This window comes from Equus caballus, chromosome 16 (assembly GCF_041296265.1).
Source record: "Equus caballus isolate H_3958 breed thoroughbred chromosome 16, TB-T2T, whole genome shotgun sequence".
In the NCBI taxonomy this organism is placed as follows: Eukaryota; Metazoa; Chordata; class Mammalia; order Perissodactyla; family Equidae; genus Equus; species Equus caballus.
In genome coordinates this window covers 56,069,427-56,091,854 of record NC_091699.1, presented here as the reverse complement: position 1 = coordinate 56,091,854, position 22,428 = coordinate 56,069,427, and the positions used below count along the sequence as shown (strand labels likewise).

At 45.1% G+C, this 22,428-nt stretch overlaps 1 long non-coding RNA gene across 1 annotated transcript; it reads right to left on the bottom strand.

Annotated features, from left to right (window-relative positions):
- Nucleotides 1-21,919, bottom strand: LOC111768371 (uncharacterized). The gene is made up of 2 exons (XR_011427311.1): nt 21,827-21,919; nt 1-498 (listed from the first exon to the last, which is right to left on the bottom strand). It is a non-coding gene; the product is annotated as an uncharacterized lncRNA (long non-coding RNA).
- Nucleotides 21,920-22,428: the final 509 nt, after the last annotated feature.

Sequence of the window (22,428 nt, the reverse complement as noted above, 5' to 3'; positions counted from 1 at the left end):
AACTAAGGATATGATAGTGAATATTGATTATTTTACTTGGCCATCCAACCTCTGAACCCCCTTTTTATTTGGGAAGTTCCCCCACAAGTCCTCATTGTCTTCAGTGCCTGCCTGCCCTTGTAGACAGTGACAATGACAGAAACTAGCATTCTCAGAAGACTTTGCAAGTCAGGGCACAGGCCACCTCCAGGACCCACTGACCCTGTTCCCACGCTGGGCTTTGACTCAGGAGCTAGAAGCAGGAATGGTGGAGTTCTTTCTCTCCCTCTCTGCTACAGGTTCAAGTTTGTGGCACAGAGGTAGCAGCAATGTCACCCAGGGTTCAATGGCCACAGCAGCAGAAGTTTCTCCAGACCCCTCTGCCATGTGATTCTGGATGTTGCTCCAGTCTGCTCATCTTCCACTCCGTCATCGCCCTTCAGCTGACTCTCTAGATGCACAGTGTCCTTTCCATCCAACTCTCTTCTGCTTCACTCAGCAGAGGTTGGCTTCTGATGCCTATAACAAAGAACCATGACTGATATGACTACATTGCAACGTAACCACGCTACAGCCTGGAGCTCACAATGCCTCTCCCTCTGAGTGCCTCCAAGAGTCACCAGCAGTCCTGTATTTCTAAATCTGAAGCCAGTGCAAACCATGACTCATGAGGACCTCATGGTTTCTTACCTGCCTTACTGAGACAAGTCTCCTCTCAGCCCAGCCTCCACGCTGCCGTCAGAGCAATGCCTATAGAACACAGATGTGGACCCACCACCCCCTCCTTCACTGGCTCCTCCGAGTCTTCAAAGCACTAAGGGCACCCAAAGCGTCCATGGTCTCTTCTGACTACTTTTCAGTTGCATCTCCTTCCACCATCCAGCCTCTGCCTCCAACACACAAGCTCACACCTGTACAAACACACCATGTCCCATTGCTCAGCTCACAGGACATGCCAAGCACTGAGGTCTACGTATCCTTCATCCATCAAGACATAGTTCAAAGTTCATCCCCTCCAGGAAGCTTTCCCTTCCTCTTATAGATTACATATTAGAGACCTCTGGGCATAGATTTATTGTCAAACTTTTCAAACTCATTGATAATTGTAAGTCTACCCTGTGATTCCCTGACGAGGATTGTGTCCTTCATATCTGTATCCCAGTACCTAGAGAGGGTAAGCATTTGGTCAATGTCTGCTGAATTACTGAAGGAGAAATTGTTATGTCCATGTTCCCTTCCTCCCTCATGTCCCCTCGACCCTTTGTTTTGGCCTCTGTCTGGTCTTCATTCTGTTCTGCAGTGATTACTGGTAAGCACATTTTTTCCATCTTGGGCATTACTACCAAGAGTCATATATCTGATGTTTGTGAACTTGCTTTAATCTAGATCAACACAGTGAGCTGGCCTCCTGTGTTGCTCACATTTACCTCCCTGCAGAGTTTTTGAAAGCCTGTCCAAACACATTTAGGGTTTCTCTTACTCTTCCTCCCCGAGGTGAGTGGGCCCCACCAGCCCTTGTCCACAAAGCCTCCTTAGCTCATGAACTTGGGACTTGACCATCTTCAGAGTGAGAGAGAGTGGTACCAAACTCTGCTGGAGTGCCCAAGAGAGCCCAGTCTATGACAGGGCTGGAAGGGGCAGGGATAGATGGCCTTGGACCAAGAACGCAGAGCTCTGGACCATCTTCCCGGTTTGGTGGGATCTGGGCTGCCCAGCTCTTTTTCTGAGGTTTCCTGGATATGTCCAGGGTCTTTCCAGTGACATATCTGGATCTACCATCCCCAAGGAAATCAGGAAAAGAAGGCACCAAGAAACTCCACCTAGAAACCTGCAGGTATGTATATACAAGAGGTGTAGAGACACATAGACTCACTTACATCTGTGCTCCACAGTTTTTGTTTTAAAGCAACCTAGAACAAAACTACCACTACTCCTCTCTTTATGCCTCCTCTCAACTCATTGCATCCTGAGTCACCTGCAATACAGCCTGGTGGGCCCCCAAAGTACTGTGTTCACAACTCCAATTTATTCTACCCCAGAAACAGTTCTACTTCCTGTCCCCCTCTCCCTCCTTCTTCTTCCATTCTCTTCTGTAGGCAGTGAAGTGAGGCACATGGTTACCCTCAGCCTCAGCTTATTCATCTGTAAAATGGGACCAATAATACCTATTTTGCAAAGTTGGTAATGGGATAACCAGGCTAGGACTCTAAAAGACACCCCATAAAATGTTGATCTTTTGCTTTTCTTGACTCTGACCCCAGCAGCCCAGCAGCCTAAGGCTCACAGCATCCAGCGCCTTATCTGGCAGCAGCCCAGGAAGGGTCAGCACTAGCAGGTAAGAGAGGAGAGAGAGAAGAGCCAGTGGACGGGTGAGGATGCCAGGGATGAGAAATGATTGAGCTGTTTTACAGCAGAGGATGATGCTCCCAGGCTTGGAGGAGTGGTCCCTGGGCCACACCTGTCATAAAGCATCAGGAATCATCTATCCACATCAAAGCAGTCAATTCCTTAGTCTCTGAGTGTTTAAATCATGAAGACAATCAATACTGAGCTTTGAATGCTGCAGCAGTCCTTCATCCAAGGGCTCCTGGGGGACCACAAACAAAGCAGGTTGCCAGTCAACTCCTGCAGATGGGCTGTGTTGGCCCACTCCTCTAGGAGCCAAGTTGCATTCTGGGTGTCAAGGGTCAAAACTATGCTCCCATTAGTGACATCTCCATTTCTCTGGTGATTTTGCCTAACAAGGTGGCAGAGTCCCTGCCTCTATGCACTTGTGGAACTGGATTTCCACCTTCTTAGGTCAGATTCCCTAGAGGCAGAGCATGCCAGCAACCTCGATGTGCCCATACCCTCAATGACGATTTCCATCTCTAAAGTACTTATAGTCTGTGAAGGTTTTGGCACACAATATCTCATCTAAATCCTACAAAATCGTTCTGTGAAGTAGGCAGAGCAAGAATGCTTTCCCTCATTTGAGAAAGTAGAAAATAATATTTACAAAGAGTAAGTGGCATCCAGCATGTAATTCTCAGGGCTGGGACGCCAGCCCTGGGCTCTGTCAAGACTCCAAGACTGGGTGTCTCCATTCCCTGCTCATAATCGAGGTTTTAAATTTCTACTACTGGACCTCTCTCTCCCCTGAGTTCTTAAATAGTCCTGCTTCTCTGACACCCTGCACACAGGGTTATCAGAGCATTCAGCCCATTCGCTTATCAGTCCCACCACCTAGACTGACATCTTATCTTGGCATCTGTATAGCACCAGTGTCTAGTATAATCCCACTTTCAAAATGACCTCCATCGACTGAAGCAACGGTAGGTATGGCTGAAGAGTGACCAAGAACAGGCCATGCATGGCCTCGAATGCCAGGCAAAGGAAATGACGCTTAATCATATAGAGTGGAGATAAAATGAAGGTCTTAGGCAGGGCTGTAGCATAATCAGATTTGCATGACAGAATCCATATGGGTCTGTGTGGAAGATGGCAGGAAGGAATCTCCCATCACTATTTTAAAATAAGACACTTTAAACATGAAAGTGTTTTTGCTGAGGAAATTGTATTATCATAGGGGAGCTTGAAGAGGGGGTAGATCCAGAATTCTCTAACCTAGAATTCAAGACCGTCCATGAATGATCATTCCCCCATCCCCTCCAGCCTTAAGTACCCCACTTGCTGTTTTGTACTCTAGTCATTTCAAGCAACTTACAATTTCTGAAAAGGTTATGCCAATTCCAGACATCACACTTTTGCCCACGCTGTTGTCTCTGCCTGCAATGCCTTCCATTCCCATCTCCCTGGGAAATCCCTATTCAGTGTTCACAGCTAGGGCAAATTCTAGGTCTCTTACTGTCACTTAGGCCACTCCATAAAGGACTGCTGATGAGGTTGGGTCAGTTTTGAGTGCACTTATTGGGACTAAAGGCGGAGCTTTTGAGGTAACCAAGGAAGGTCAAAACGCGAAGACTTCGAGAAGTTCAGTGGCCAGAATGAACTCCATCAGTCCTCCGTCAGTGCTCCGTCAGTCCAGAGTTTACTTGGAGATTGGTCAGCACCGAAAAAATAAAAACAAAATAAAATAAAATAGATTGTGAAGGCAGATATCCAGGTACCTCAGGTCCCCTCAATCCTTATTCTCTCAGGAGAAGCAGAGAAGAGGAAATTGTACAAGTTACACTGCCATCAGCAGCGTTCGAGAGTGTCAGTTTCTCTACATCCTCATCACTTGGTATTTTCTGGGTATTTCCTCCATCTCTGAAGCACTGAGGTACTGTTTGCCATGCAGAATTTTGGGAACTGAAGTTTTCTCCTCTTTGTCACATTTTAGTGATGGTTTACTCTCTTAGTAGCCTTTGTAGACTGGCATTCCAACTCCATGTGCATAATGGGCCATTCCTTTCCTTCTTAGCTCTAAAAAACAAACACACAGAGGTAGCCAGATTATGTTCCCACTGGGCTGGCTCTAATTTTCTCCTTTTCTCTGCCTCTCTAGAGAGGTGCAAGTAAGAGTGCAGTTATCATAGACATTCCTTTAGATCTGTCCCACTTTTTAAATAAAGCATTTACAAGCATCAGTTCCTTAATAATTACTGGTAACAAATTCCTTGGTCACACCCCACTGACACTGTAGGTTTGCCAACAACCAGCTGTGTGATCCTGAACAATTTCCTCCCCGTCGCACCACACTCAGATCTGGGCAAGTAAGTGGAGCCCCTGCTCCAATCCCCATGCCTCAGCACCCTACCCCTGCCCCCTTGCTTTGGAATGCCTTCCTTAAGGCATTCCTAAGAACAATTTAGTACTTGGAACCAGCCAGGGCCAGCACTACTAACTGAACAGAGTATCCTAAGCATGGACTGGGAACCATTGGGCCCCAATCCCTATTTCTTCCTTTCAGAATGCTCTCTGACCCTCTTTCCCATGGGTAGAGTTGAACTGATGCCCCGAGGAGCTCCAGGACTCACGCTTATGTGTAAGGCCAGCTGATGAGCAGACTGTTCCCACTCGCTGTCATGGTATTTCTTTTAAAGGATCACACAAGACTGGGCTGCCAGAATGTTGCTGATATGCTGATTTGAGGTGACTCTCACTTACACCAGACATAGGAGAGGTCAGGGCTCTGGACTTCCACCAGTTCACCATCAACCGTTGGCCTTAGGTTCTGTGCGTGGGCCGCTGGGTTGGGTTTCATCCAATTGTGCTCTGACTACAGTGTTCCCTCCAGTCTATAGCTCCTGAGGGCAGCAGGGATAGTTACTCTGTGTACCGCCTGCTGTGGGCACCCAGGGCAATCACCACAACCCCTCTGCAGGCTCTGCTCCCTGTCAGGCAGCCCTCTAGCGTCGGCTGCACCTGTCTTCTCCAAGGGTTTTCAAGACTGTTACTCCACAAAGCCACTGGGCCTGTTGGATCAACGTCCTCTTTTCCCATCAATCAATGTAGTGACATCATGATCTCTCAGGTCAGTGGTAAGCCACGCTGGACAAGAGATGGCGATTCCCTACACTAACGGCTCCATGCATGGGCCTTAACCTAACTGCTGGTGTGGAAGGCAGGGCAGCAATCAACTTTGAGAACAACCACAGTTTAGAAATGCAGTGATGACAGCTTAAAGAGATCAAGAGATGATATTGTCGGAAGACATGTTCTACATTTACATTATAAAATTCTAGACAGTAAACTTAACATGACCAGAAAATGAAGTATCGTTCATCTTTTCCAGCATATTCTGGGGAAGACTTTCATTTGTAGTTGTGATGGTCAGTTTTAGGTGCCATTTTGACTAAGCTATAGTCTCCTGTTATCCAAGCAAATACTAATCTAGGTAGATGTGCTTAACACTTATAATCAGCTCACTTTATGTAAAGGAGATTATCTTTGATAATCCAAAGGGCCCTCGTCCAGTCAGTTGAAAGGCCTAAGAGCAGAACTGAGGCTTTTCTGAAGAAGAGGAAATTCTGCCTGTGAACAGCACTGTTAGCTCATGCCTGAGAGCCCCAGCCCACCCTTCCTGATAGCCTGCCCATAGACCTCAGACCTGCCTAGCCAGCTCCCACAATTGCATAAGCCGATTCTTCACAATAAGTCTCTCAATATATACGTATCCTACTGATTCTGTTTCTCTGGTTGACCTTGACTGATACGGTGGTCATCATCCGTGAAGCACAGTACCATTCTTTGAGAGAGCCACGGGAAGTCATTATTCACAGGTGGCACAGAACATGATGCAGCATGATGACTAATGATAAGGCCAGCACTAAATAGATGGAGTTAGGGAACTGCAGAGGCAAGGAGATCTATTTTGTTTCAATACAAAGAGGTTCCCAAAAGCCATGGCATTTTGACTATTGCTATCTTTTTCTCATAGTGGGAGTTATGAAATTACCCAGGAATGGTGCACTTCACAATAAAGGAGGTCCAGAGAAGATTCATGGACCTAAAAAGGAAGAGACAGTGCCTGGAGTCCACAAAGAATCTTCACCTACACTGATAGGACAATAAACAAATAAGTACCTCTTCTCTACTCATTATTCTAAATCTTAACTGATAAATCACTGTGCCTTATGTGGGCCCATGAATTTTCCAATACGCTTATTAGAAAATTATTATTTTCTAATTATAATTTCATTACAGTATTTATTTAATTTATTTGTATTTATTGTATATATTATTTATCATATTATTTTCTAATTACAATTTCTTGTTATTGTTTCAAGTTGCTTATATAGACAGGGACCCTGCAAAAACTATTTTCACAGGGTTCTCTTACCCAAGTGAGTTCACGTCTTTTCCTCCTGCGGCTGTTTCTCCATTGTAATGAAGAATTTGACTGGTTCTTCTCCACAGTTCTTTCTAGCTCTAATATTCTGAATCTTTTCCCAAGGAATTCAAAGCACCTTTCATCTAGAGTTAGAATGAACTTCAGCCCAGCAGATGTGGGGCTTTAAATGTGGCTTAAAGGAAATTCTCCCCTCACTTGTCCACTCAGAGCCTCTTGCTCCATTCAGACAGAGGACTTCCCTACTCTGTTCTCAGATCAAGAGCGTCCTCCTTAGGACATCTCCCACCGGGATTCTCACAGCAGACAAGTAGCCCAGGCCAAGTGTTGGTTGGATTAGAGCACCAGGCTCACATCTTTACTTCTTCATACAGCGACTCTCAGCCACGAGGCCTTGCAAGCAAATTCTGTGTGGTTCTCCTCTGCTGGGTGGACACAGTCACGTTGCCTAAACTTGACCTTAAAGCAGTGTAACAACCGCTGCAAGCATTTCCATACATGGTGCTTTGGCTCCTGTCCAGCACAAACACTTGTACGTGGACGAGTGTGTAAGGAAAGGAGTGCCAGAGTGGGAGACGGGTGTTCCAAGTTGAGCTCTTCCAATAATTAGCAATGTAAAACTGGGAAGATTCTTTTTCTCTCCGGACCTCAGTTTCTTCATTTATAAAATGGGTAAGATAGACTAAGACATTAAGGTTGCTTTCAGTTCTCACATGCCGTATTTTCTTTTAATATGTAAAAGAAATATGAAAGGAAAGTACAAATAATAATGTAAAACTCATCATATTCCTTCCACTCAATATATATATACACACACAGACGCACCCACATATGCATGTGTGTGTGTGTAAGTTTTTAATTTGTGTAGGTAATATATTTATTCTCCTTTTTTTAAAATGAAGAAATCAAACATTAGCAATGCTTTTGACCCCTAGAGGGACATCTGAATCTGCATTCCTAAAATGGCAGTGCTTGTTCCTGACTGGTTCACAGACACACTTGGTGTTTTCAATAATGTGAATGCTGATGCCTTTCAATGGGACGTGTATTCCCTGGTTCTATTACAGCCTTCCTCCTTCCAACTCTGTTTACCAGACTTCACTCACATTTACGTATCCCACAAGGCCACCCAAGGCATTTGCGTTTGTGAACATCAATTTATTATGCCTACCTGAGAACAGAAATAATAAGTGTTTCCTCTGCCTTCCCATTTCACCTCCACTGTATCTCCCGAGAGATATTTCATGGACAGCGAGGGCACTAAGAAGTTCGTTCTTCCTGGCGTGGATTAATTGCATCCTGACATGACACAGGCTTGGAACGAACAGACTTGGGCCCAGATTCCAGCTCCACCCTTGGCTTCTTTATCTAGAGCCTCCAATTCATTTACCTTCCAGAGATTTTGCGATGATCAGCAAAAGCAGCTGGCACAGGGGAACACGCAGCGGGAGCTCAATAAATGCTAATTCCTTCTCTCATGATGTTGCAGAGTCAGCCCGAACCTCTCTCCAATTTCTTCTCCAGGGAAAAGGTCTCTTGGGCCCACCCAGGCTGGGCTGTGGTGTGCAACGCCTCATTAACAGATGTGAAGAGGCTGGAAATCGAAAAGCTGGAGTAGAAGACCAGAGCGAGGCTGCCTGTTCTGTTTCTTTTGCAATCACACATGACCGTAGGGAACAGCACCATGAACAGGGCCAATGTGACAGCAGCCTGGGTCAAATGCAACTGCCCTTCTGAAAACGCCTAAGGCAGCACAGCTTTTGTCAACCCCCTCCCTTTTTTTCCTAATCAAGGCAAAGATTTAAAAAAAAAAAATCACATAGCGAAGGAAGCCAAAGGAATGTTGGTGCCTGTCCCTAGAAGCCACAGATATCTATTTTTGGCTCCCAGTAAAGCCCAGTACACTGTAATTAGTATAATAACATGCTCTCTTCCATAAAGACAGACGATACAGTTGACCCCCCGTCCCCATCTGGACACAGGACATGTGCTGTGGGTTGTTTTGTCAGCTGTGGACTTGGATTATTTGTCGGTATCCTCTCCTCTAGTTTGGGCAGGAAGATGGGGAAAGATGAGCGTGGGGTCAACCAGACCTCTGAGGGAAGAATGGGTAGATGTGGAGTCTGGGGTATCATGGGTGAGATTAGTAAGGAATTTGGTCCAAGCAGTCACTTCTGTAAAGAGCAACTGGCCCCTCACCTCTTTGGGAATCAAACCCCTTACCTTGGCCTTTTCACCTGAGGCTGGTGGATTCAATGTGGGCTCCCTACCCGACCACTTACTAGTCTTGAGAGCTGACTTGCCCTTGAAGCCACCCTCCAGCACTCTCCAAAGGCCAGCCTCCCGGTAAGATATCAAATATAGGGCCGGCCCGGTGGTGCAGCGGTTAAGTTCACACGTTCCGCTTCTCCGTGGCCCGGGGTTTGCCAGTTGGGATCCTGGGTGCGGACATGGCACCGCTTGGCAAAAGCCATGCTGTGGTAGGCATCCCACGTATAACGTAGAGGAAGATGAGCATGGATGTTAGCTCAGGGCCAGTCTTCCTCAGCAAAAAGAGGGAATTGGCAGTTAGCTCAGGGCTAATCTTCTTCTTCAAAAAAAATCAAGTATATACTCTCAGCCCAGCCTCCCGAAATGCAGTAAAACCCAATTACCCATAGGTAGGCAACCATAGAACACTGCACATTGCACATGGAAAGAAAAATGAAGACATGTGAAGAACAAACAGTATCAGGTCAGCTCAGGAGTAAAGCTTTCTGAACACCCTCCCTCACAAATAGCACTGTCCAACCACCCAGAACCTTCCCTTTCTGCTCGCCCCAGCAGTCTTGATCGTCTCTCTGGTTCCAGTCTTCTCCATTCCCAATCTGAACTTGGTTCTGCCCACTGGGTGACCTAAGCTTTCCAATATTACATTTAAATGTTACAACTCTTTTAGTCCCCACCTACCCTTGAGTCATTAGTTTCTAAACCTCGGTGTCATTCTGCTAACCCTGGAGAAGGTACAAAGAAATCTCTTACCAAACCTTGTCGCCCTCATTTGTAAAGTACAGATGATCTTTCAGGCTCCTTCCAGTTCAGAAATCCTAATTCCAAGAATGGCTTATTCAACTGTGAGCAACCTGATATAAGCCTATCAACATTGGATATACACGCGTGTGTGTGTGTGTGTGTGTGTGTGTGTGTGTGTGTGTTGTATACAGACATGTAGAGGCAGGTGGGTATATATGCATAACAGCCATCTTTTATAAAAGCCATCACAACCTACAATTATAAAGACCTTAGTCATGCACACTGTAGCATTCGATCTTTATAACAGACTTAACAGAGGCAGGGCAGGTGTTGCTCTTCACATCAGATCTTCTGACTTTAGGGAAGTGCTGTCTCTGTGACCCTACACTGCATTCCTCGCCAGCAGTGGCACTGGGAGTGTATGTGCCTCACAGAGAACGGGTAAATGGGACGCTCTTCCCCTCAGTTCTCCAGGCCAGTATAATGCTGTAGCTAAGAGCTCGGGCTTTGCTTCAGACTGATAGAATTTGAATCTTAGCTCGCCATTCAGGGCCTGTGTACTCTTGAGCAAGTTACTTAACTCCTCTGAGCCTCAGTTTTATCCTCTGTGACATGAGGGAATTAATAATACATACATTACAATGTAGTTATGAGGATTAAATGAGTTAGTCCATGGAAGTGCTTAGTATAGATGTGGCACATAGAGCCTCATAAATATTATTATTTAGATTCATACTGATATTAACATGCACTGATCCCTAACGTGTTTCCTGCCACATATATTCAGAATAGGTTTAATTTTAAGAATCCAGTAGCAACACACCATTCCTAGCAAAAAGCATGAATCTAAAGTGAGGATAGATGAGCAAGTTCAGAAAGGACATTTGAGAAACCTGACGGAAGGAAAGACACCACCTCTTGTAAAATTCTGTGGTCTTCCAGATTGTGGTGATTCATATGTAACTAACAGAGCAAATCGTGTGTCGATAAACAGAGCTGTCCACAAGGAGTGGCTCCCAGTTCTGTTTAAAGGAGCACCAATCCCATAAAAGGCCATAAATAAGAATGAACAATAGCAAGAACCTTGGCTTTCAACACAGGACACGTTTCCTGCATGGAGCCTGCTCTAAATGCTTACGGATCCAGCTGGAAACAGCATTAGGCAGAAGTGGGGTCTGTAGCCAGGTTAGTCTAAGCCCCCTTCCAGGCTGAGAGTCGGCTCCCTTGCAGTTGGAAGGTTTGGGATGACTCTTCTTCCACATCCCAGCTATCCAGCTGCTGCTCGGGTTTGGTTCCTGGGGGAATACCTCTCCCAAGCCAGAGCGAATGAAGCATTTGTCCTCTCACGAACAGCTTAACTAGAGAGTTCCCAAGGTCTGATACAATGGAATCTACTTCTCCAACCAGCCAGAGCTCTGATCCGAGACTGGGGAACCCTGAATTCTGGCTCTGCCTCTGGCCTGAGTGATCTTAGTGACCGCTGGCTCAGGGTCCCACGCAAGGCTGACCCTCCACCTTTGTCTATGCCCAGGAGAAACTCAGGCTTCCAAGGTGGGGAGGGCAAGAGGACCCTGAAGCCCTTCACACTCTTTCTCCTTCTGTTCCTTTCTCTGGCCTAATCTATAAAACGTGGAGCCTAGGCTGGTCTGTCTAGGGCATGCACTCTCAATGGGAGTGGTATTGCCCCTAATGGGGCAAAAATTGGCTCTTGAGTGAGGAGTGTATGTATAAAAAAATTCTTACTCGTTTTATGTATAATGCACAGATATACATACAGTACATAAATAGATACACAGTACATAATATAAATGTTAATTCCACACTCACAGCCTATCTCATTGTTTGGGGTTTCATGGAGGGTGGATAAAACATGTTCTCCCTCTTTGTAAAGCTCCAGGTCTTCTTGAATCCTAGAGGTCCCCAGACACCCGGTTTCTTCAGCCAAGGGCCTTAAACCAATCTTCTACACACTTTTTTAAAAATAGTGCCTGTGTCACTGAATGCCCTGATGTTCAGCCCCAGATTTGGTAGTAGGATCTGCCAATGGCACCCTCACCCCCCCCCGACCCCCCCACCCCGACTGAAGCCATCACATCAGACAAACGGGTGAACTCTGAGAAGATACACTTAGCACCTTTAGCACATTTAGTCCCTCCTGGGAAGAACTCTGACAAGTCTAACCACTTCTGAAGTGGGGCCTTACACATAGGGTAACAAAACGGTTTGTCACCCAAACAAAGGCCACTTCTGAGAGTGAAAAGGCGTGCTATTAATAAATACATATGGACCACAGGAGTCCCTGGGACTGCCTGGGACATATGATCACTGTATTTAAACATATCTATGAAGGAGAACCTACAGTGATCTCATCATTAGCCCAGGGCAAGAACAGATGGCCCAGTCTGGCCATGCCTGGGGTCAGTTTTGGTTGTCACATTGATCTGAGAGCACTCCTGGTACTGAGTTAGTGGGGGCCAGGGATGCTAAGTGTCCTGTGGTGTAAAAAACAGTCCCAGAAAATAAGGAATTGTCTGGCCCCAAATGCCAGTTACTACTGAGAAATATTGATTGATATGATGGATTAATAATAATTATAAATAATGGTATAAAACTCAGGATGACAATCTCAAGTGCCTCCAGAACTAGTCAGGGATTGAAGGATATATACCCCTTCCTCAGATATTCAAATTCAAGTCTTTAAAAGACACTATCAAACAAGATCTCCTATGCACTGAATTTGGCTTTTGATCTCCAGATTGCGGTCTTTTAATAAAGGTTAAGTGATCAGAAATGATGTTTATGATATATTAAGTAAAAACAAAAGGTCCTAATCAATATGATACCATTTTAGATATTCACATATATGTATGTGCATACGTGTATTATCTCATTTTATGTATACATGTATATGAGAGATACATACATACATGCATGTATATGTATCAGTGTGTATATATGTGTGTATATACAAAAATTCTGGAAGACTATGGAATGAAATAGAGGGTGACAAAAAGAGTAGATGACCCGGGGCCAGCCTCATGGTGTAATGGTTAAGTTCACTCGCTCCACTTCAGTGGCCCAGGGTTTGCCAATTTGGATCCTGGGTACGGACCTGCGCATCACTCATCAGGCCATGATGTGGCAGCATCCCACATAGGAGAACTAGAATGACTTACAACTAGGATGTACAACTATGTACTAGGGCTTTGGGGAGAAAAAAAAGGAGGAAGATTGGCAACAGATGTTAGCTCAAGGTCAATCTTCCTCACCAAAAAAAGAGTAGATGACCCAAAGCTTAAGTGTCTTCCCCTTTAAAGTTTTCTAGAGCTATGGGAAATATGGAGCTTTTTAGCAGATATTGGCAACTGCTTAGGATGGAGAACCCCTGGGAATAGTCTATGAAAAGAAACAGCAGCCACAACTGGAGGGTCTGTGCCTGTGACTGTCATCACATCTCAAATGATTTTTCCTAACCCTCAATCAGACTTCTGGTGGACGTGAATCCACCCCCCTGGGCTCAGCCTGCTGACCCACAGGAATGGGAGCAATGTTGAGGGGTGGGGGTTCAGACTGTGGGGGACCAGGAGGAAATCAGCTGCAAATGAGCAAACTATCCTCCACTCGCATGTCCTTCTATGAGGAAAACACATGCCCTGGCCGCCAAGACAATTATTTCTGGACTCAAAAACAGGAAGAAATTCACTAAACACTACACCACCAGCACAAAGAGCAGAGAAGGTTTGCCAAGAGCATGGCCCTGTCCTGACCAAGACATCAGCTAAGGCCTTAAAGGCAAGACCCACTGCCAGGCACACGATTTCTGAGGCCAAGGGGAAACCCCATCTGCCCTAGTCCCCCTCTGATGACTTTAAGATAATCTTAACCCAGGCCCATAGCTGGCAAGGGAGCATTGGGACTGTCTTGCCATTCATGTGGGAGAAGACATCTTTTCTAAGCTCAGCTATGCTAGGCCCCATGCATCCTTGATTCCCCCCACTCTTCTCAACAACCCTATAATGTGATTGACCTCTCACATGTACTATCTCACTTAATCCTACCGATGACCCTATGAGGGAAACATTACTGTCCCCTTTCTACTGATGAAGAAACTGAGGCTCAAGGAGGTTAAGTCTCACAGCTAGTCAGTGTCAGATTTCAAGTCTAGAACTGTCAGTGCCACAGTCTTCACTTTCCCGTGCTTGCCCATCATTGCACACCTCCAAGAAGTGGCAGAAGGAACTGAGATAGTCCTTCGTGGGTGGTGTAGCCATTGCTGCTGGGTCTCCTTGGGGATAATGTCAAAAGATGTAAGGGGATCTGGAACTGAGCCTTTAGAGACAGGACGTAGACAGACCATTCCATCTATCAGCTGTGCCATTGACCTAGACATCAGCCAGAAACTTTCTCCTATAACGTCTAGTAAAATTAAGTTTAAAGGACAATAGCATTCATTTGCAGTGAGAGCTGAGTAAGGGGAAAAGGACACACATCCCTTTCTCTGACTCTCAGATCGCATCAAACTTTGTTAAAAGTTGTATTAGTTATCTGTTTCTACATAACAAACAACCCCAAAACTAAGTGGCCTAAAACTATACCATTTATCTAGCTCATGATACTGTGTCCTGGCAATTGGGACTGGCCTCAGCTAGGTGGTCCTTCTGTTCTTGGCTAGGCTCCCTCATACACCTGCAGTCAGAGGCAGGTCAGCTGTTGCTTGGCTTTGCTGACAGTCACCGAGCTCTCACATTTCTCATGCCTGCCCTGGATGACTGGGCTGACTCAGCCCTGAGCCACCTGGTTTCTCATCATCCAGCAGGCTACCCTGGCTTGTTCACATGATTGGACAGGTTCTCAAGAGAGAAAAGTCCACAAAGACTCTTGAATCCTAGGCTCAGAACTGGCGCCATGTCACTTCTGCCACTTTCTATTGCCAAAGCAAGTCATAAGGCCAAACCAGATTCAAGAGGTAGGAAAACAGACTTCACCTCCTGATGGCAGGAGCTGTAAAATCATATGGCAAAAAGGTATGGTTATAGAGAGAGGAATAATTACTGTGGCAAATAATATACCACAACTGGCTTAACATACCTCCTACTAGTATCCACTTCATGATTCCCCAAGAGGGTCCTTAATACTGCCCCTCCCTATTCAATTCAGGTTCCTCTGAAGAACCCTAACCAGGTAGATGCTGATACCCAATCCTCACCCCATTTTCTACACCTTGTATCTAATAGCTTTCTTCAATTCTTTTAGAAACTTTAGCTAAGGAGACAGTCCTCTACACACACACCCAACTAATTAAGGTGGGACAGCAAATTGCCTCTCCTTTGGGGGACCTTACCTTAGCTGGATCCCAATCCATTTCTCTATACTCATCCTTTTAAGAAAGGACTTATTGGGCACCTGTGATATGCCTATCAACACTCTACTGTGTAGGAATATATGGAAAGAACTAGAACCACTTTCTGCCTTCATGGAGTTCATAGTCTAGTGGGATAAATAGACACAAACAAAGACCATTTTAATTTGTTGTTTTAGGAGCAATGACAGAAGTGGGCACAGGACTGTAGCCGAGAAGGGCCAATAAGACTTAGAGGGAAAAGCAGGTGGGGCAGGCTGACACCTGAAATGAATCCTAAAGTTGGTGAACTATGGGAAGGTGCTACATGGAGAGGGAACATCACGAACAGTGAACAAAAGAGGGAACTAGCATTGATGCGGGCTGGAAAGCAGAGCTCTTCATCTCCCCAGAGCATTGGAGAGTCACAAAGGAAGCTGGGGCCATGGGCCCTGTGGGCTGTGTTGAAGATTTTGGATTTTCTACAGAGGGCAATAAGGCTTGAGGGATTTAAGCATGGGATTGGAATAATGTGTATTATATATAATCCTGGCTACTGTGTAGGAAATGGATTGGCAGGGGAAGCCAGGAGGGAAGAGGTCACTTAGGAAGCGATGGTAGTAATTCTGTTAAGAGATGAAATGGCTTGGACTTGGGGAATGGTAGTGAGCATGAAGAGGTGATCGTTCTCATAAATACTTAAGAGGTAACAATTGGCAGATCTTGTAGATTGATCGGTTACAAAGGCTGAAGGAGAGGGAAGTCAGGTTGACAACATTTCCAGCTTAGATGACTGGCCGTAATCACCAACAGAAGCATAGAACATAAAAGAAAAAGAAGGCTGCAGGAGATGGAGGTGATTTTAGAGAACCATGGTGATTTTAGAGGTCTCTGTGGAACTTCTCAGGGGAGGTGTTGAAGAAGCATTTGGACATATTAGAATTAAGCTCAAGAGAGGGGACTACAGTCATTGACGGACAGAACAGTATGAAACCAAGAAAGCAGATTAAATCAGGGAGAGGATATAGGATGGAGATAAGAGGAGTATTTGGGATGAACCTTAGGGAACAACATGTAAAAGTTTCCTGGTAAAGGAGGAAGACATGAAAGAAAGTAGAAGGAACAGCTCATGAGCGAAGAGAAGGAACAGCTGGAGGAGTATGAGGAGAAGTAGGGGACATCAGTGCCAACAGATACCCAGAGAACAGGAAATTCCAGATGATGTGAGGGACCAACAGTTTCCAATGCATTCCAGAAAGATGAAGACTGGAAAAAAGGCCAATTGAATTGACAGTTTGGGAGGCAATCAATGACTTTAATTAGTAATAGCAAACAATTATCCAATGCTTCCATGTCCTAGACATCAAGCTAAGCCTTGTATTTGTATTTTTCAAGTAATCCTCACAACAAGCCTTCAATTAACAATAGCTAACATTTATTGAGTGATTACCATGTGTCATGGGTCAGCTAACTTAATCTTTACAACAATCACATGAGACAGGTTCTATTGTTATCCGTATTTTTAAGTAGGGTTAAGTAGCTTTCCCAAGGTCATGCAACTGCTAAATGGTGGGGTTGAGATTCGAACCCAGGCTGTCTAGCTAGAAAGACCATGCTCTGAACCATGATGCTATACTGCCTCTCTTCATAAATATTATCTGCATTTTACAAATGGGGACACTGGACTCAATGTCACAGAGCTAATATATGGCAAGACCAGGATTTGAACATGAGCAGGCCCACTTCACAGCCCATGTGTTCATTAACCATCACACTGTCCAATGATAGCAAGAGCAGCCTCTGCAGAGTAGGGGAGTAAAGGCCAAACCACAGAAGACTTAGACGTATTTGGGGGTTGAGGAACGGAATTATAGGAATGTCCCCTCAGAATGACAACATGTGGAAGATGCAGAGAAGGGAAGTGGGCAGAGTTCTTCCAGCCACAGACACTCAGAGGGCTCAGGAGAAGAGGAAAGTTCAGTCTCTCCAGCTGAACCTTAGCCTCACAGGTGCCTGGACAGGACCCTGGAGTATTGGTGCATGGTTCCTTTCCTCCTGCCAAAGATGCTGACCTGGCCTCCAAAGTAGTCTTCAAGGGAAACCTTGCTGCCTTCCCCAAGGACCAGGCAATACCAGCTCCTTAAAGAGAGTAAGGAGCTGTGCGTTGGCTCTCTGGAAGTGCTCACCCAGTGGACCAATTTATCTTCATTGTGATTCGGTAGTTATTTATTGCATTCCCATGGGTGCAGTGCCAGCTGGAGCCAAACTTGGTAATCGTTCCCTGCCTTATCCCCAGCAATTGTGTATTACATTCCAGCTGATGGTACGTACACTGATATAAATTGTTCACCAATAAACACGTCTCTTAAGAGCCTTATTTATCTTTGAGAGGCTTCATGAAGTAATCATATAGATTCATCACGCCATATTCTGCCCTTAGACTTTATGGGAGATTCCCCATTAACTTTAATGGGGAAGGTTGTTAGGTGTCATTTTCCCCCTCCCTTAGCATAGATCAAGGTTAGTGCATGGCAAATAAAAGACATATTTTTTGAAAGACTTAATGGGTCATTCCTACTCACCTCCTCAGTGACTGCAAGAGTGCCTTCTCCTAGGATAGTTTCTCATGTTTTGCCTTCTTCACAGTGGAACAACTTCCCCTTTAGGCTTTTGACCTCAGCCCCTACTTCCCGGTACATATTGGTCTCGTGCTGGGAAAATCTTCCTGCCATTAAACTCCAGCATTCTTTCCTCTCCTTCACCCAGTGTCTTTCAAGTCACTGTTACCAAAGTAAATCTATTCCCCTGTTCTTGGCTCATGGTCAAAGCCAAGTCATCGGCACATCTGACATCTGTGTTTGAGCTTACAGGGTAGGAAAAGAGGAAAAAAAATGTCTTCTCTTTGTGTGGCAATTACCTGGAAGGGATACTTCCACTCCCCTCTCATTGGCCCATACTTGGTCCCAGAGATGCATCTGGCTGCCTCATGCCCAGTGCTACTATGTGTAGGAAAGCAGGAGAATAGGTTTTCGTGGACGTCTAGCACTATCCCCCACAGCTGTGCTTGGTTGGCTTATTTAGGCCTGAACTGTTCAAAACCTAACATAGCCAAAAGAGAATATTTCCTCAGAATAACGTTTGTGTAGAAGAAAGAAATATAAACCCAAGAGCTGAGTGGTAGACTCTGTCACAATGGCTCAAATCTTCCTAAACTAAAATATTTTCTCTGAAGTTAATATAAGAAGAGCTTTCAAAGGGTCACCCTTGGCTTCTTTCTCTAACACGGCATATCTGATCCATCAGCAAATAGTGTAGGCTCTTCCTTGTCTGTGTATTCAGAATCTAATCATTTCTTCACCTCCACTTCCAGTCCAAACAACCATCAACTCTCTCCTGGATTAGTTCAACAACCTGCTAATGATTGGAATTCTGCGCTCCTACATGTCTATTCTCAACACAGCAGCCAGAGTGGTCCTTCACTGTCATATTTCTACCATTCAGAGTATCTTAGGTACTCAGTAATATTTGTGGAATGAATGAATAAATGAATGAATGAGTGAATGAAATGGCAGAGGACTTAGACAACTTCCACAAGAGAAAACACATTATAATCAAATGTATGGGAAAATGTTCTTCATCAGCTGCACTAATTGTCTAAATCAGTACTTACCATCAGGAAAGGGAGGAATGCTGTCCAGAGAGCATGGAACAGTAATTTCTTAATTGAAACAACCGGAGGAGTTGACTAGACAGAAAACGTGCCACACTAGAAGAATCTAGAGGAGAATCAAATCTGGCAGGAGCCAGGGGCAGGCAGGGAGATTCTACCTGGGTTTAAGAATCAGTGAAAACATATTCAGGGTTAAGTTGGGGGCTGTAGGGATGTCCTAGAAAGTTAAGACCAGCAGGGAATTGTGGATTGGTAGAGATCTTTCTGGACTAAAGGGTCAGATAGAGGGAAGACTAATAAGTCCACAAAGGCAATTGAAGCAGATGTGGGATACTATATCTCAGCTACAAAAATTAATAATACAAATTTTAATGGCAACAGCCAGTGTGAGAGAAGTTGAGAAGGAAATGGTACCATCATACATAGCTGGTAACATTGTAAATTAGTTCCATCTTTTGGAAAATAACATGTATTAAGAAGAAAAAAGAAATGTTCATATCTTTTGACCCAGTAAGCCCATCCCTCATCCAAAGGAAGAATTTAATGGAAGAAACCAATGATAAATACGAAGACATTCACACAGCAGTCATTGTCATAGCCAAAAAGTTGAAACAATCTAAACGTTCATTAATAGGCAATGACTAAATAAATGATAGTCTAGTTACTCAATGGAATATATGTTATAAAGCTCTCAAGAATACTTATGACATCATATAGCAACAGTAATGATGCTTATGACATAATGTTGTGTGAAAACCACACTGTAAGTTGTAGATTATTGGTTGCAAATCTTTAAAACTATCCACACAACATGGCTAAGACTGAAGAAGAATGTGCAAAAATAATTGTGTGGTGGGATGGGGATTTTTTTTCTTTTCTAAAATTGACTTTATTTAATTACTAAAGTTTGTGTTTTTTTTAGGATTGGCACCTGAGCTAACGTCTGTTGCCAATCTTTTCTTTTTTCTTCTTCTTTTTCTCCCCAAAGCCTCTCCAGTACACAGTTGTATATTCTTGTTGTAGATCCTTCTGGTTGTGCTATGTAGGATGCCATCTCAGCATGGCTTGATGAGTGGTGCCATGTCCACGCCCGGGATCCAAAATGGAGAAACCCTGTGCCACCGAAGCGGAACACGCAAACTTAACCACTGAGCCACTGGGCCAGCCCCCTGTTAATAAGTTTTTAATGACATAAAATTTCTTTCACACAAAAATAAAAGGTTAAGGTATGGGGAGAAGACATCCCTTCTCTTGGTGATTAGTCTGCTACTGCTGCCCCATGAAATCCACCAGCACTGGCAATCACTGAAAAACATGGGCATGCAGGCCTTCTGCACACAGCATCATCCAGCCCGGCCAAGTGAGCACTCCATCTGTCCTACCTACCAGATCTGGGGCAGAAAATTGCTAGGACATTGGGTTTGGACGCCTCTTGGGGTTCCAGTAGTCATATGGCATTTCCTGCTTATAAACAAAGAGAACAGCCTGAGACAATGAACTTCGTGAGGACACTTCCTGCCTACTGTGTTCAGGCTAAACACAGAGCAGCAACCCAGGCTCCAAGGCCAGGGCTGGGAAGACTTAGCCTTTCTTAGTTGGCAGCTCAGGAACCTTCTGACCCTGGAGCCTCTGCTGCCCAAGGAGAGCTGGGGGCTTCTAGCAATAATTCAATTAGTCTCTGAGCCTGCCCGCACCTTGTTCTCAGAATGACCAGAGTGCAAGAGTCAAAGGGTCATAAGTTCTTCCTTTTGCAACTTGTCTTATTTTTTTTGTTCTTTTTTGAGGAAGATTAGCCCTGAGGTAACATTTGCCGCCAATCCTCCTCTTTTTGCTGAGGAAAATTGGCCCTGAGCTAACATCCACGCCCATCTTCCTCTACTTTATATGTGGGATGCTGCCATAGCACGGCTTGATAAACAGTCTATATGTCCGCACCCAGGATCCGAACTGGCAAACCCGGGGCCACCGAAGTGGAGCGCGTGAACTTAACCACTATGTCACAGGGCAAGCCCCACAACTTGTCTTTTTCAATAGCTCACCAAACTCCCCCACATCCCATGATGAGAGCCATAGCATCACACAGAGACAATACTTGTCCAGGCCAGACCATCTATTCCCCTGACTCTGGGCAAAGCTACATTTGAAATCTTCCACGAGAATAGTTGTCAGCCTTAGCCTGAACCTTAACCACAGAAAAATATTCTCCAACCCCCTACAACTCTGTTTATCTGAAAGGCAAAGCAGTGTCCCACAGATCAACTCATCTGAAAGTCCTACTAATTTAATTCCCTTGTACACCACTGCAGTCTGACCACCCACATTCCTTTTCCTCCTGTGAACAGAAACAGAAAGTAGCTGCACGTGACCGTCATCACCATCGCATTTACTGAGCCCTTCTCTTGTGTGAGATGCTGCACTAAACTTTATTCATCCATTTAATTGTCACCACAATTCTGTGTAGTAGACACTGTTATTACCCCCATTTTATAGATGAGAAAACTGAGACAGGAAGACTACGTAACTTGTCCAAGGTCACACACGGTAGGTGGCAGAACCAGGATTTGAACCACTTTAGTTTGAGTCCCAGACCTGCCCATATCAACCATGTTCCCTGCCTTCCTCCACATGACTATTGACAGTAGACAAGAGAAATGTGGCATCACAATGGAAAAACTGCCGAAATTCAATTTACCTTCTAAAATATTTCTGAGTTGCTGGGAATTCACGTAAACACAACCATAAGCTCACGCTGATGACCTGCCCCAGGGGAGGCAGAAAAGCTTCCAGCAATAGCCCAAACCGGCAAAGGGTTTTTTTAAAACTGAGCCTCATATCCAGCCCTGCACTCTGGGAAGAAAGTGGTGGGTCTCAAACTTTGTAAAAAAGAATTTTGATTGTGAATCTTAAACTTCTCTAAATAATAAAGTCTTAATTTAAAAAGAATAAAGGGAAGAAGAAGTTTGACCAAACCCTATGATACTCCTGGGCTCAAGTAAGCCTGCTGTGAGGCCCTCCAGCAGGACAGAATGCAGAGAAGAAGTGACATCCCTACCTGTGGGAGAGGTGAACACGTACGGTCCGGATGGAGGCAGGAGAGAGGCCCAGTGCAGCCTAAGTCTGGAGAGCTGTGCAGCGGCCTGGCACTAGGAGAGCCTGGAGCTACCAGCAGGAGCATCCCTCTCAGGGTCTCTCTGAGATGTCATAGTTGGGGTGGGGTCCTTCAGTTCAGCCAGTGGGAGGGGAATATGAAACTACAAGAGCAAAACATAGATCTGACTATCACTGTAACTTCCCTTATACTCACAGGGTGGTACGGAAGGCTGAATACCCAGTGCAGTCCTAAGAAACAAAGCTTCCTGCTCAAAGACCTCTGCTGTTCCCCTGGTAACCTACAGGATAAAGCTCTGATCCCCTCACATGGCACGCATAGTCCTTTGCGATCCAACTGCTGCTTCTCTCTCCAACCTCGGCTCCCAGGACTGCAACACCCCCAGGGCCACAGCATCCCTTCATCCACAGATGCACCAGGCCTAGGCTGATCTGCATCCGTGCCCTTCCACACCCTCTCTAGAAAGCCCGCTTTTCCTTTCTCTATTCCTACCACTTATTTTACAAGGCCTGCTAAGCTGCTGCACCTCCCCAACTCCCTTCTCC